The following is a 14,220-nucleotide window of genomic DNA, read 5'->3' on the forward strand; positions in this document are numbered from 1 at the left end:
CATTTTAATAATTTGTGTGCTTCACAATTGAATTAAATGAGATAGAATAATAATAGTGAGAAAATATGTCACAAGCTTTATTTATTTATTTTTTTTAGAAAGGCTAAATAACTCCATTTAGTCAAGAAGTTGTTACAAGCTATTAAACTGTTTTCAAATGAGGCAAAAGAAACAAGCCTGAGAGATTTGTCTGGAGTATTAACACATATTATTTACCCTGAGGTGACATTTTAATAGCAGGGGAGAACACGAGCAGCCTCCCAAGCCCTCCACACATTTTGCTACACGCCGCTTTGAACGCATAAATCCTGGCTCTGTCAACAGTAATGAGGCCCAGAGAGCAGGCACCTGCTGTGGTCCTTAAACTTTTCCTTGGAAAAAATATACATAATTAAGGAACTGTGAGGACTCACCTCTGACTTATTATTAAAACAACACACCTTGGGCTGCATTTGCACCCTGACTTGGAGTTAAACAGACAAGTGATTAAATGTAATCCACACGGGGAGTCTCCCAACACTTGCTTCTCCAGCTTTCCACACTCAGCCCACCGTTCTCAGAGCTAAGAACGAAGCCATGCAGTGCTCCAGAGCGGAGAGAAGGATGCGCTATAGCCGGGAGCCCTGCAGCTATCCACCATCCCGTTGTTTACGAGACAGTGGAGCTCACGGTTCAAGGCTTTGGCTCTGGGATTGGCCAGACCCGGATTCAAAATTCCACCTCTGCTATTTCCTGAGCCCCAAATTCCACCTCTGCTATTCCCTGAGCCCCAGTGTCCTCTGAAAAGGGGATGAACCACGGCTCCTGCATACAGTAATTGCTCATAGTCCCGGTGGGGAGGGCTGCCAGAGTTCAACCATCGAGTCCACATTCAAGATGGGAAGGGAGGGAAGGAGAGAGGCCAGTCTTATTCTCCCAACAGCAATGGGCTTCTCTGACCTCCACACTTGGGTGATCTCTTCCCCAGTTTCTTCTGCGTCCCCCACCTCTGAGATTCTGTCCCTAAACCACTCTTCTGTAGGAAGCCTTCCCTGATTAGTGAGAACTTGGCACCATGTCAACTCCAGAGGGAGCAAACACAGAGCCTCTTCACTTTGCCATGTCTGAGGGTGTGTGGCCAGGACATGGCAAGCAGCATTGATCCACACTAGCCCATCTTTCCCTAGGATTTTGAAGGTAATTTGTTGATATGTCTATTGGACTCTCGTGAGAACAGCATGAAAACAAGCCATGGGTCAGATGGAGGAGGCCAGTAAGCTGTGGGACATGCTAGGAGCCAAGTCTCCATTAGGGTAGGAAGATGGGGGACCCCATGGCTCCCACATGTGAATCTGGGGATTAGGCACTGGACAGATGGGCAGCATGTCAGGAAGACTCTAGACTACACTAGATGGGAAGGGCTCCCAGGATAAATGCTGGGTAAGGATTCCCAGTCAAGGGTTCCTGATCACCAACCAGGGGCTCAGTGCTGGTGAGAAAGAGAGAGGGATTGAGGCATGGCCCAGTCCCCAGGAGTACCACTCAGTGGCGGCCTGTGGCTCCCTGGGTAATCCTGCAGGGAGCACACTCCAGCATTGCAGAGGTGGCCTCCCAGTGTTGGGGGCTAAGGAGAGCTGGGGTGTTAGGGAGGGCTGCTAGGCAAAAGACGGGCTTGAAGAAAGGGCAAAAACTCAAAAGGCAGAGGGAGGGTTAGGAAATGAGTAAAAAGGAGCAGAAGCGGTTCTTAACATTGTATTTTCTCAATCCTAAAACAGCATTCCAAACTCATCCAAACTCTATCTGAAACTCCAGATCTTCTTGTATCTAACCTCTCCTCATTCTTAACTTGTTATTGTAGCAGGGAGGAGGGCCAGCAAAGAAGCAGGCAAGTCTGTGTTCTGATAATGTAGCAAGGGGGAAGGAATGGCATAGCAGAGAGATAAAATTTAAAGAATCTAAACGTGAAGAAGGTCACATAGCGCTGGGGGAGTGAAGTAGCCGATAGAGTTACATGCAACCACTTATAGGTTAAACTTTGCTTTTTGCTTCTGTAATCTGCTTTCAAAGGTATATAAGGTAAGCCCCCTTTGTTCCCGGGGCTCAGCCACTGAGTCTGTGCTGGCACAATAAAATGTTGCTTCCTGCTGAATTGCCTCTGCATCCTGGGTCTCTGTTCAAGATTCCTGCAACATTTTGAGTGAGGCTCAAAGATTGTCCAAGCCCATTTGTCCTCACACCACGAAGGCAGCTTCTGAACACACTGAGGCACCTCAGGGCAGCCCCGTCTTCCGGATGAGATTTCTAGTAGCTATCAACCAGGGCCTTTTTTCAGTGGAAAATCATGGGCAGGTTTTGACCCCTTTCAGGACATCAGTCAACGTGTGCTTAGAGAAAGATGGCCTTGGCTGGACAGTGGGGACAGGAGAGAGACTCAGTCTCCAGGAAAAGCAAGCCTTCTGCTGGCACAGCCTCCAGGGATTCATTCAGAATTGCATTGTCTTTAGGGCTAAATTGTGATATCAAAGCAGCAGATGCCTGGAGAGTACAGGAGGCATTGGGGGCTGGCATCCTGAGGGCTTCCTGGAGGAGGTGGGGCAGCAGGCAGGGTGGAATGAAGACACTGAGAGGGGCAGGCACTTCAGAGGACATAACTGGAGTCTTCTGAGGTTTTTCCAAAACTCTAATCTGCATAGGCCACTTGATACCCTTCATCTGATCTTCATAAGAGTCCTATGAGAAAGCAGAGCATGGCAATTGGGCTTATCTATAAGTGAGGGAAACTGAGCTCATGTAGATTAAACAAAGTGGTCTTACTGAGGTCCCACAGCCAGCAAAGGAGCCGACTCCCCTGGCATTCTTATCTTCCAACGTGCTGCTTCTTTCCCTGCAGAGGTCTCATTTTGCCATTTCAACTTTCATCAAGAGTGTGCTCACTGAATTGAAGCATGAGACTGATAAAATAATCCTTTTATGCAGCGTTTCCCATTAAGGAGTGATGTTACCTCGCCTTTTCATAATTCCGTTTCCCCCCAAAGCTGTATCATTAACTAAAGAATATCTTCTGACTCATCCAATAAAGGGTTTAACCTTTGTTAATGTTTTATTGATTCTTAAGCTTTGATTCCACCAGAAGCTCCTGATTGCTACATGAGCAACCCCATTTATATTCCTTCCACAGAACCTCTGTGATGTGGAAATGCAGCATGGGAATGATGGGCTCCTAACGATGATCTGTTAATCAATGAGTCAATCTCGACTCCATGTTATGCACACGGCAGGGAAACGGGTAATGAGAAATCAGATCTACCCCTGGGTCCATGGGGGCTACAAAGTCCCAAGCCCATACAGCTGGGCTGCCCATGGCAAGCAAGGGCCCCCTTTGCGGGGAGTCAGCAGAAGAAGGAAAGATTTTCTCCTGTAGGCTCCTCCAACCTCTAGCAACCAGGATGAACTTGTTTTGTGACAGTGGCTGTGGTGACTGCTTCTGTACAGGTTGCTTGGACAGGTGCAGCAGGTCAAGCCAGGTCCTGGGAGTTCTAATGAGGTGGGGAATTCATGCAGGCTGCTGTCTCTACCCCCTACCAAGGTGCATTTGCCTTGAGATGGGTTTGAAACAGTGAAGGAGAAACTGATAGATACCCAGGAAAAGCAGGGACCAGGCAGTAGGAGATAAAGTCAGATGCAAGCAGCCAAGCAAGGCCTGGGCACTCCCCACCTCTCAGACATATCTCCCACTCTTTGGATTTCAACCAAGGAAGACAGTTCTAGGAACAAAGCAGGACCCAGGGCTAAGGCCTGAGACATTTTAACTAGGGGTGGAGTGGGGTGGAAGTCTGAGCGGGAATGAGGCTGATGATACTGGGCTGTAACACCAGAGTCTCCATCCTGGGCACTGCCCCTTCTTCTGCTAAAGCCCTTTGTTCTCCAGCTCTTCCTCCTCCTCCCTTCCTCCCTGTTCCTCCTTTGACCTCCTCCTCCTCCCCCCTTTCCTACTATTCTCTTCTTCCCCCTCCTCCTAGTCTCTCCTTCTCCTCCCCTCCTCCCTTCTCCTCCTTCCTATTCTTTTTGTACTTCTCCCCCTCTTCCCTGCCCCTCACTTCTCTTCCTCCCCTTCATCCCTGTCCCTCCCCTCTCCTCCTCCCCCTCCTCTGTATCCCTCACTTTTCGTCCCCCCAGTCCCTACCTTCTCCTACTGCCCCCCTTCCTAATTTTTTCAGAAGGGAAAAGAACTGGACTTGTTCTGTATAACACTCCACACTCTACAGTGTTCATGTAGCAGCAAAGTAGCTGAAGTAGAGAAATAGAAACTCCGAGTGGGGAAATAAGGAGACATTCAAGGAGCAGCACTCCATCAAATAAAGAATGTCACACCCAACAACCCAGACCTCATTACCAAAGACTCCCTTGGCCAGTCTGTAGCCAGGCTCCTCTGAACCCTCTTTTTGACTAGGCCCCAACCTTGGTCTATGAAGACTTGAACGGATACCCAACAGAGTTTTTAACAGCTACAGGCCATACCCCTAGGATGACCGGAGCCCCCCTTAAGGTGCCTGCTTGAGAAAACTCATGGTTCCCAAAGAAGTTTCCTATTTGTTCCAATCAAGGATTGAAGATAGAGAGTGTCTACCTCTTGGGCTCTGTAGAGGATAGAATCCCACTCCCATTACCTACAGCTAGTAGACTCGGCTCGGCTACTTGCATTTACACTAACGCTCTGTAACCTTCACTTTGCTGACTCTAGGAAGCCCTGCTCACATCCTCCCATTCCCTCACTCTCCTAGTACTTCTGTGCAAGTCAGAGTTGAGTTCAGTTCATGCCAGGCTCCTCTACACTGAGATAGCTGCTACTAATTAAATTCTGTCCTTACCAGTTTAGCCTCCAGCCTTGCTCATCCTTGACACTATAGAACAAGACCTCATAATAACCATAATAAAAAAAACTACAAATATATGAAAGGCTATTGACAGAGGTATACAAACAAGATTGAATTAGGAATATTATGAATGAAAATTACAGTAATGGATAGATGGGTCTATAGCAAAATGGATACAGCCAGAAAATGAATTAGCTCCTTGGTAAGCCATATAGTGTATTTCTTCAAAATATGACTCATGGAACAGCAGCAACTGCAAACCTGTTAAAAGAAATGCAGAATCCCAGCCCCCATCAGACCCAAGTCAGAACACATTTCAGCAAAAGCTTCCTAGGTGCTTTGTAGGAACCAAATGTCTGAGAAACAAAGACATGGTTCTCAGCCTTGACTACACATTGGGACTTCTGGGAGGGAGGCTTTAGAAACCCTTATGCCTGGGACTTGCCACCAGAGAGTCTCACTTAAGTAGTTTGGGGTGTGACTCTACTGCATAGCCAAGTTTAAGAACCACTGACTTAAACTCTCAGAGCAGGGTGGGTGGTGCACACCTGTGATCCCAGTTCTCAGGAGGCTAAGGCCAGAGGATCTTGAGTTTAAGACCCTGTCTCAAAAAAGCAAAACAAAACAAAAACAACAACAAAAAAGTCTCCTCAGAAAAGTGTAGAAAGGAAAAATGTAAAAATTGAGAGATATGGAATACAGAATTAGAAGTATTAACGTGTGTGATAGTCCTACATGAAAGGGCAAAAAGTAGAGGGAAAGTAGAAATACTTTCTAAAAAATAATGGCTGAGAAATTCTAAAAATAAGGGAAATATTCAAGACCCAATATTGATATATTGAAATAGTTCAGAGTGCTAAAAAGACAGATTTTGAAAGTGCACAGAAATATTACATTGATATTTGGGAGTGTTAAGGACAAGGAGAAACCTTTAAAAGCTTCAAAATGAAAAGACAGGTCACCCAGATATGGACAAAAACTAGATGCCAGATGTCTCAAAAGTCACACTCAAGTGCAATTCCAGTGTTTTCATTCATCCAAGGTGGTATGGGAAATAACTTTGAATTCAGAATTTTATATCTAGTTCACCTGCCATTTAAATGAAAATACCCACAGCCACACAAGGTAAGCAAGAGTTTACCATACAAAGACTGTCTCTGAGAACACTGTATCAGTTTAGGGTCATGGTTGAAAGTGACTGAGAAGCAGAACTGGGATCACAGATGACACACTGGGCACACCCGGGTGCACGAGGCCCAGCAGTACAGCACTGCTCAGGTTTTCTGTTGCCTCCTGCTTCAGTATGACTTAGCTTGTGCTGCCACTATCATGCCATTAATTAAATATTTGATATTTTATTCTTCGTGGATTTTTAAATTAATTTTGATTTTAATATTACATTGAAATATTATTTGTTTTTTATCGGTTTTTTTTTTGTTGTTGTTGTTGTTATTTTGAGACAGGGTCTCACTAAGTAGCCCAAGCTAGCCTCAAACTCCCATCCTCTTGCCCCAGCCTCTTGGATGAAAGGAAACAGGCATGGACCACCACACCCAGAAACTGCTCCGAAGGCAAGTGCCTCCCTTGTCTCCCACACCTTGCCTGAGTTCCAGCCCCACTGCCTCAACCCCTCCATGCACCAGGAACAGAGATGTTTGTAAAACTGCCATGCATGTCAGTGCACCAGCCCAGAGCCCATCCAGGGCTATGGAGCCTCTCCCTGCATGAAAAGTAAACCCCAGTTCACCATCTGTGCTGTGGCTGTGTCCCCATCTGGCCCTTGGAGCACAGCAGAGTGTAGGCTCACATACCAACTACTCCAAAGATTGAAATTCAGCTTGAGAACTTGTGGTTGGAGAAGACTCCTGCTGCGGGAAGGGAATATGACAGATGGCATAAGATATTACAGTAATTTTACTGACAAAGCACTAAGCATATCACAGAAGTTCAAAATCACTTCATCTTCTTCCCAGCAGAAGCGTGTCTAACAGACAGTGAAGCAGAATCTTGATAATGTAGTTGTTCCAGAAGGGGAAGGAATTAACCAGGCTACCCTAAATGTGTCTGTATGACATTCTTTTTTTGTGTCTGTTACCCAGATAAGGACTTAAAATTCCATTTGTATGGAAATAAACTAAGCTCCTGAAGTTATCTCCTTGTTCTGGGGAGTTACCTCAGGAGATGTGCAGCAGAACTCCTCTTGGATAAATGGGATTTTTTCAGGACCTGCAGAGTTTCAGCTTTTCTTGCTAGATAACAAAGCCTTTTTCCACCCACTAGAACTGCACCTCTCTAGGGGCCAGCATCTGTTAAGGTTCTTTGATTGCAAACAAAAAAAAGTGTCTTTGATCAATCCAATATCCTTACATTTAGTTGTCTGAGTTATTAACTGAGCTGAGGAGCCAGGTTCAAATTAGAATGGGAGCCAGAGATGATGGACAGGAGAGGGTGGGATATTCTGACTTTGTCAGAGTTCATTCTTCCCAACAACAGGACCCTGGCTGATGTTTTAGGGCCTAGTATACCACCACTCAAAGTCTCAATAAAATGAGGTCAGCAGTCCATGTGTAGGTCATGTGTCCACTCCCAACAGACCATCTCATTAAAACTGCCCTCCCTGAGTGAAGAAAAGTTCCTGCAGAGATATGGGAGTATTATTCCAGGAAGATGGGGAATGGGTGCTGGGGGGGATGGGCAATGACCACACAGGACCCAAGACTTCTCAGAATATCAAACCCACACTGAAGCACATTTAAGTCTCAGTGTTTTCAAACAAAAAATAAAAGGTTTAGAAATTGCACTTCACACAGTGCCTGATACATAAAAGACGGCATTATGTCATCAACAATGTTAGTGACACCGTTTTTGGCATCTTCATCATCAGCTAATGTTATTATTGGAGTATCTAACCAAAGCTTTGTAAAAGAGGGGTCTTTACCCTGAGCCCCTAATGGAAGGCCATCTTTAGTGGCTTTTTCTTCAGTAAAAGAAATACAGAGGTGAGTTAGCTGGGTTATTATTGGCACTTTCCTCTTTCCTGCTGCAACCTGGGCAGCCATGGCCCATGCCACTCCAGGGACCATGAGTTGATTAGGCACAGGAGGACAATGATTAGGGTCCACAATACTTTTGGGGACACACAAAATGTTCTGAAAATCAGAAGAGAAATGAATATACAGTTTGAAGAAAAATGTATACTGTCACATATTTTTATCCTTATACTAATGTGAAATAGGAGCGTGAAGGTCACACCACAGCCCTGTGTCATCCCCTTCTGATAGAATTTGCTGTGGAAGAGAGCAATGGCATTACTCCCATTTCTGGCCAAGGGTCTTCCTCCATCCCGCATTGATCTCGCTAAAACATTCTTGATACTATTCCCAGTAGTGGGGACTGAAAGTATTCACAAATTCTGCATTCTTTGTTAATGAACTTTGCTTATTTAGTATATTCCAGAGGCTCTGAAAATTGCTAGACAAAACCATGGCCAAGATAGGCATAGTTTTTGTGCTCATGCAGATTAAGCTCGATAGGAAAATCATGTGATTATATCACTGAGCTATAATTACATAGCCAATGGAAGTACATCTAATATTTTTCACACTGATGTTGCTCATAGTACACACACACACACAGAGTTTAGGCAAATATGTTATCGCTTCTTCTGAATTCTTTTCCCCAAATTCCCATCCCAACCACCCATTAAATCCTCCTAAAAGAATCCATACTTGAATAATCCTAGAATACAACATTTATCACTGGGACCCCAAAAGTATAGAGAAAAGAATGGGTGAATGGATAGCATATAAAGAGCACATATCGTTCCTTCCACATTCATGTTGAAACCCAGCCTCCAAGGGGGTGCTATGAAGAAGACGGGCCTTTGGGGAGTAATTAGGTTATGAGGATGGAACCCTCATAATGGAATAGTGTCCTCATAAAAGAGATACAAGAGAGCTTGCTTTCTCTCCACCCTGGGAGGAAACCAGGAGGAAGTCCCTCACCAGAACCCAACCATAGTGCACCCAATTTTGGACTTCTCAAACTCCAAAACTGTCAGAAATACATATTTGCTGTTTCAGTCACCCAATCTATAGTACTATTATTATGGTTGGATGGATGGATAGATAGATGGATGGAGGGATGGGTAGACAATAGGCTGAATAAATTGATGGGGATAGAGCTATGGATGGATGTCTGAATATATAAATAGGTGGAAGGAGGAAGAGAGGATAAAAATGAAAGGATAAAAAAGTGGATGGATAGATGGAAGGGTGGATGAATTAATAATGTATGGAAGTTAGACTGTAGCAATAAATAGATAGTGGGAGGGGGGACAAAGGTTTACTAAAAATTATAAAGAAATGCAGGAAAGAAGCAAGTCGATGGTAAAACGGGTGGAGAGATGAATAAATGGGTGGGTGGGTGGATGGACAGGCAGTTATATGGACATAAATGGAATGGAAGAAAAGAGAGACAGATGTAGGAATGGTTGGGCAGATACTTGAAAGGAAAGATAAATTGATAAATAGATGGGTGAAGGTAAGATGGATAAATTAATGACTGCATAAAGGAACACACAAATGATGGATGGCTAAAGTAATGTAAGTAGGGGTGTAAAAAGGTTCATTTAGATAGAGGGAATAGTAGATTTGTGGGTATGTGGATTTATGAGCAAATTACATAAATAACTGGATGAATGGGCAGATCAATAGATGATGAATTGGCTAATTAAAATTCAACTAATGGATGGATGGATGGATGAGCATCTGAGATACTAAGGATGAGAGGCGTAGCGTCAGGTCACAGCTTGGCATAATACCAGTTCCCACTGTTTGGCATGTAAGTATCAGAAGTCATTGAGGTAATTATCTGTGTGACACCTTGAAAAGAGATACCGGTTTGGAATTTGGTTACAGCCACGGCCTTATGGGGAAGGTGGCAATTCACAGAAGTGATCTCTGAGTCGAGGAGAGACAGCTGTATCTCTTCCTCCTCAGGGTGAGGAAGTACATACCTCCCATCCACTTTACCAACACAAATCTTCCTTGTCAGAGATTTAGTTGTTGTTCAGAAAATTATGAAAAATATGAGGTAGGAAGACTTTCTGCAAGTTCTCAGGTATGCGCTTTTTGATTGTGGCACGTTTAATTAGATCCTGTTACTCAACTAGAAATATATTTAGAAGGGCCTGCTCTGTGCCAGAGCCTGGGCAAATCTACGTGGATGACCTGAAAGGATTACACAAGAGTCGTAGAGCCCCATTGCTCACTGGCCACACACAGCCATGGGTGTGCTCCTTAACACGTTTTAAATTGCCTCTAATTGGCAAACAGTAATTGTTTATATTTATGGGGCACAATGTGATACCATAGTCTATATCTACATTATTGATTCAATCAATCCAATTAAACATAACCATCTCTTCACCGATTTATCGTTTTTTTTGTGGTAAGACTGTTAAGGAATCCATTTTAGCAAATTTTAAATATACATGATTATAATTGTGGTCATCACGTACTAAAATGGATTGATAAAACTTTTTGCTTCAGTCTAACTGATCAACAGCTCTCTCCCCAGCTCCCTTTTCTCCCCAGCCTCTGGAAGTCACCTATTTACTCTATGATTCTATGAGATTGGTTATTCACATTCCACATTTAAATGAATCTCATACAGTATTTCTCTGACTGTGTCTGGTCTATTTCACTTAGCATAATGACCTCTGTTTCCATCCATGTGGTCACAAATGAGTTTCTTTCTTTTATAATGCTGGTGGAGAAGGAAGGTAAGATGGGGAAAGAGAAGACAGTGATTGAAGGGTACAAAATTCTAATTAGGCTGAAGGAACACATCCCAGTGACTTATGGTCCTCCATGGTGACCGCAGTTAACAATAATAGCATATCGTATTATATCTTAAAATTGCTGAAACAAAATTTAAACATTCCATCGTGTCTATATGCCACATTTTCAATTATCCATTGATGACTGTGTGTGTATTATCTGTGAATAATGCCGAAATGAATATGGGAATGCAAATATCTGTCTTTTTAACATAGGTATTTCAACTCCTTTGGATATATCTATAACCAGACATGGAATTGCTGAATCATATGATAAATCTATTTTTAGTTTTTGGGGGATCTCTGCACTATTTTCCAAAATGGCTGCACTGATTTACATTCCTACCAACAGTGCACAAATGGCCTTTTTTCTCCACATCTTCACCAGCATTTGCTAGTATCGGTTTTTTTTTCGCAGAACTGGGGCTTGAACTCAAGTCCTTCACCTTGAGCCACTCCACCAGTCCTACTTTTGTGAAGGGTTTTTTGAGAAAGGGTCTCTCGAACTATTTTCCCAGGCTGGCTTCAAACCACGATCCTCCTGATCTCTGCCTCCTGAGTAGCTGGGATTATAGGCTTGAGTCACCAGCACCCAGCTTTTTAAAATAGCCATTCTGGCAGGTATGAGATGATGTCTCATTGTGGTTTAATTTGCATTTCCATGCATTTGATTAGAGATGTTGCGTATATTTTTTTATGTGTTGGTTAGTAATCTCTCTCTGTCTCTCTCTCTCTCTTTCTCTCTCTCTCTCTCTCTCTCAGAAAAGTCTAGTCAGGTCCTGTGCCCATTTTAAATTTTTTTTTTCTTCCTATTAATTGTTTGAGCTCCTTACATATTTTGTTTGCTAGCTCTTTATCAGATATGTGGCTAGTAAATATTTTCCCTCAGTAGGTGGTTTTCCTCTTCACTCTGTGCTTTCTTTGTGGTTCAGAGCTTTTTCATTTACTGCAATCCCACTTGCCTATGTTTTGCTTTTCCTGCTTGTTCTTTTTTGCCGTAGTGGGGTTTGAACTCAGAACTTCATGCTTGGTCTACTGTGTGAGACACTCTACCAGCTCCTGCCTGTTCTTTTGTAGTACTGCCTAAAAAATCATGGCCTAGAGCCATGTCGTAGAGCTTTTCCCCTGTGCTTTCTTTAGTGGCTTTACAGTTTCAGCTCCTATCTTCGAACTTTTTATCTTCTTTGCATTAAGTATTACATATGGTATGAGCTAAGGGCCCAATTTCATTTCTTTGCATGTGGATATTGGATTTTCCAAACACCATTTATTGAAAAGACTATCCATTCCCTATTGTATGTTCTTGGCATCTTGACTGTAAATGTGTGTAGTCATATCCTGTTTCATTGGTTGATGTGTCTGTGTCTATGCCAGTACCATGCTGTTCTGATTACAATACCTTCTTAATATATTTGAAATCAGAAAATGTGCTATTTCCAGCTTTGTTCTTTCAGCTCAAGATTACTTTAATTATTCAGGATCTTTAAATCCTATGAAGTAAATACTATTAAAATTCCCATTTTAAAGGTGAAGAAACTGAGGCATAATGAGGCTAACATAGAATACCTACCATACATCAGGCACTGCTTAAGTATTCAAAAACATTAGTTTATTTTGTACTAGGGTTTGAACTCGCTAGGCAGGGACTCTACCACTTAAGACACCCCCCAGACCTTTGTGGTTTGGTTATTTTGGGGATAGTGTCTTGCATTTATGCCTGGGGCAGCCTGGACCATGATTCTGTTATTTGTGCTTCAGGCATAGTTGGAACAACAGGTATGTGTCACCATGTCCAGCTGTTGGTTGAGATGGGGTCTTGTGAACCCCAGATGGGCTGGCCTTGAACCTAGATCCCCCCCTTCTCTGCCTCTCAAGTAGCTTGGATCATAAGCATGAACCACTGTACCCAGCCAGTGCTGTTTTTACTATTACCTTGCTGTAGTTGATTGCAAAATTGGCCACAATCCTGCACCCCTCCCTGCCCTTATACCCTTGCAATATCACCAGGCATGGTGGTGCACACAGAGGGAGGAGGATTGCAAGATCCAGGTCAGCCTGGACTACATAGTGAGAACCTGTCTCAAAACACTAAAAAGAAAAACAAAAGAAGAGGTGGAGTCTTATCTCCCCACCTCTTGAATTTAGACTGTCTTTGAACCACAGAACATGGCAAACACAACATTGTACCAACTCCAAGCTGAAGACGGCCTGCCTCATGCACCACTGACGGTGCCCTGAGAACAAGTCCAAGACGGCTTGCTAGAGGATGTCAGACCACATGACCCAACTGATCTGACAGCCAGTCAACCTCCAGACATGTTAGTGAAGCCTTCTTCACCACTTGGCTCCCAGAGGGCCCCAACTGACTGAAGCACCTAGGTGAACCCAGCTGAGATCAGCTAAGCCTGGTCCACAGCAACAGAACAACCATGCCCCTGGACTCATGCCCCAGACTCATAGTTGTTTTAGGTCACTGACTTTGGGGTGGTTTTGGGAACAGAGAGATCCATAAACACCAAACAAGTCTGAAAGAGACACGCACTCAAAGAGGCCAAGATGTGACAGTGTGAAGCACAAGGGACAAAGGAATTCTTCTCAGCAGGGACCCAGCAAGAGTCATGGAGGGGCAGTGTTGGAGTCAGGTCTTCAGGAAAGTGGAGTCAAGTTCCTGCCAGGGAAGATGGTAACCAGTCAGGCTCTCACCTAGCCACTGGCACCAGGAAGACCCAGGAAGCCTCAAGCTAGTCAGGACAAGTAGCACTGCATCTGTACTTGCATAAGCTTGGGGCCTGACTGTTGCAGATCAGCCACAACTCAAAATGCCCAGCCAGGGTAGACTCCCCCAAATGCTTGTCCCTGCTGTGCACCTTCTATTCCCCTTCTCCCTACCATTCTCTGTCAGCCTTCATGACATCTGTCAACAGCCACACAGCTCCAGTCAGACTTAGGGAAATGTTCAAAACCATGTCTAATGTCAAACTGAGACAAGAGAAACCATGTTTAATTCAACAAGGAAGAAACTGCTTTGGAGATGAGGTGCAGTGCCTAAGAAGACAGGGCTGCCTGTCTTCAGCAATTACATTAAGGAGCATCTCTGTGCATGGTATGTGGCAACTGGGGGCTACAGGAAGCAATGCTCCATCATCTTAGTCAGGAGACTGCAGAAGAGGCCAGGCAAGACATCTAAGCTGGCTTTGATGAAAAGGATATACATAGCCACAGTGCAAGAGTCAAATGACTTTATAAGTTTTGCTGTAAAATATCAAAGCTTTATATCTCTCTATACAATGGACCTCAAGAGGCAGGCAGTTTCAATTCTTTTTCTGATTCATTTAGTATTGCTTTGATAACACCTGAAGTATCAAAATGGAGCAATACCTATTGCATTATCTATTATCTTCCAAAGATGGAACATTCATCTTTCACAGATCTCCTGTCCCACCCACCATCCTTTTCCATCTGCCACCTTTCCAACATGGCTCTTCCTGAAAAAATATTTCCCTAGAGCCTGTGACTTGCTCCCTG

This window comes from Castor canadensis, chromosome 16, assembly GCF_047511655.1.
Source record: "Castor canadensis chromosome 16, mCasCan1.hap1v2, whole genome shotgun sequence".
NCBI lineage: Eukaryota > Metazoa > Chordata > Mammalia > Rodentia > Castoridae > Castor > Castor canadensis.